This window comes from Olea europaea, chromosome 12 (genome assembly GCF_002742605.1).
Source record: "Olea europaea var. sylvestris chromosome 12, O_europaea_v1, whole genome shotgun sequence".
NCBI lineage: Eukaryota > Viridiplantae > Streptophyta > Magnoliopsida > Lamiales > Oleaceae > Olea > Olea europaea.
The window spans coordinates 16468747-16471386 of record NC_036248.1 but is presented as its reverse complement, the minus strand read 5'-3'; the positions used below and the strand labels follow the sequence as shown (position 1 = coordinate 16471386).

Genomic DNA, 2640 nt, shown 5'->3' with positions numbered 1-2640 from the left:
ACTTGAACCAGACCACATATATATAATATTGCACATTTGTACGATAACATATTATTTACATGGCTGTCTCCAAAAGCATAGATTTGCATTCTTTTGAGTGCTATAAATTATAGTTCCCTTCAAGAAATCTGTTTCTTCAAAATTATATTTGAAGATCTGACAAGAAAATACATTTTCCGTATTTACCACTCACAGTCCTTAAATGCACAAAAGGATGCAAATTCCAAAAGAATTAATGCTAATCAAAATACAACATACTTTTGTATCACAAAACCATGTCAAAGGAAATGTCCACAAGGGTCGAATGCTTGGCCTTTAAATTTGGAAACACCAACAAACATCATTCCAACCAGATTCCCTCTACTATACCCTAATAAACCCATATAGAGCCCAAATTTTGATGAAACGGAAAAGAGCATGGATCATCAAAACCAACAGCAAAGAATGTAGGGTTTTACAAGCTATGAAAATCCAACCTTTTCTCGAAATGGCCTATTTGTCATTTTTTATGAAGTCCTTATTGTCCAGGTTTTTTTTTATCCGATACGATATAAAAAGGGATTATAAAAAATGGCAGTTTCAAATAAAAATCATCAATAATAAGTACAAAAAAAATAATAAAAAAATCCTGCATTACAACTTCGTCGTTTTTAACAGATCGAATAGATCAAAAAAATCACCATATATATCAGAATCCAATCTTCCCTAGAAATTACCTGATTGTCCATGGTGTTTATTTAAAAGAAAACCTCTAATAAGAATTTAAAAATACCAGTTTCTAATTTATTTTTTTCAAAAAAATAGTTGAAAAACACTCCGACATATAGCCCCAATTTTTTAACAAACGAAATAGATCAAAAATACGCCATAAAGATATAGGCGAAATCGATTCTAAAATAAACCTGTGCTCCACATTTATAGTCACCGTTATATGTAACATACCTCGAATTTCTGAAACACCGTTTTACCCTGACGAGGTTTTAAAACCCTAGTGTGAGAAATAATTCAGTTTTATATATGGAGAAGTGCAGGGTAGAGCGCTTGAGGAAGACGCTATGAAATCGGCTGGATATAAATGAAAAATGGGAGTGATAAAGCGGGGCGGTGCATTTATACTGTGACAGTTGTAAGGCAACGGGTTAACCCTAACCCGCATTCAAGGGAGATTTTTTTATTTTTACTGCTGTTTTTTCTTAATTAACCGAGCCCCATTTTGTCAAATAAAAAATATATATATTTTAGAATAATAATTTTTTAAAATGTCATACTCCAACGTATATCAAAGAGCGAAGCATGGCGAGACACGCATCGTAAATATACATCGTCTTAGACCTTTTTTGTTTTATTTCATCGTTTTTTTCATTTTACCACACTATCGCCATACCTCTTTCCTTCTTTTTTTATCCATTTTTCCACGTTATCCCCATACATCTTTATTTCTCTTCCATTTCTCCCACCCAATCACCCATTTCTAACAAATTATTATTGACATATACATGTTCGACTAGAATTTCAGAATTCTTTTTGATCTTTGCATTTAATGCTTTCACGAGGATTAGAAGAGTTTGTTGTGGGTATAGCAGAGATTTTTTTGCCAATTTAGGAGTTTTTACCCATATAATTTTGTTTTTTAATTCAGCTTGAACCATTTATTCTTATTGTTTATGTGATCTTCGATTTGAATTCTTCTGATTTTGATTTCTTTTTTATGTTTTGTGAGTTATTAAATTCCAATTATGTGATTGGTCTCAAATTGAAGCATTGCTATAAAAATTGATTAAGTGATAATTATTGAATTGTAAAGAACACTACGTGCTTTTTATGGTAAATAGGATGTTTGGGTTACCCTAGTTGAGGTACTCCAATGGGACTTCCATTGACAAAACTACTGAACTTAGGGTCCATTTGATTGTAAAGATAAAATTTAGATAGAAAAAAATGAATTTCAGGGAATTGAATTGTCTAAAAATCATTTTTCTGTGAATTGTAAATTAGTGTTTGATAGGTATAATTTTTCACGTGAAAAATGTTGAAGTAAAAGTATTTTTTAGTGTTTGTTTGTTTTTGTTTTACATGAAATTTGTCGATTAAAAGGATATAATTTATTGGTATTGGGGATGCGCCAACAAAAAAATAAAAATTTAATAAAATCATATATTTTTTGGTGTTCGTTTGACTTTGTTTTACATGAAAATTGTCAGTTAAAGAGAAATATTTTTTTTACAGTAATTTTTAAAATTTGTTTCCATTATCAAAAAATCGAAAAAAATAAGTAAATGTTACAGTAATCAAGAATTTCAATTCTCACCATTTTGGCGAGAATTGGAATTCCTTGAAAAGCAAGAAAAATCTTAGATGGCATGAAAAGCTAGAAAATGAATTTCATAGAAAAATAGAGTCATCAAACAAGCAAAAATATGGCATTGGAATTGATTTTTTATTTTCCATTGAAAAATTGGACGTATCAAACACGCTCTTATAGATTAAATTTACTGTTGTTTTACCCAAGTAAAAGTATTCTTGGTTCGTTTTGCAAATGGTGGGGGATTTCTTTTATCAACTAAAGTCAAGAAGTAAAAGCTATTCTGGCATGGAGTATTTCTTCATTTGGGTATGGAATCTATGCATTTGACTTTAACT

At 30.3% G+C, this 2640-nt stretch overlaps 1 protein-coding gene across 1 annotated transcript in view; it reads right to left on the bottom strand.

Annotated features, from left to right (window-relative positions):
• The window catches only part of LOC111406683 (chromatin modification-related protein eaf-1-like), a gene marked incomplete at its 3' end in the record, with an annotated part of 5406 nt that extends 4312 nt beyond the window's left edge, over window positions 1–1094 (bottom strand). Inside the window, exon 1 of the mRNA XM_023036068.1 lies at window positions 943–1094. The remainder of the gene's footprint in view (window positions 1–942) is intronic.
• Between the last annotated feature and the right edge of the window lie 1546 nt (window positions 1095–2640).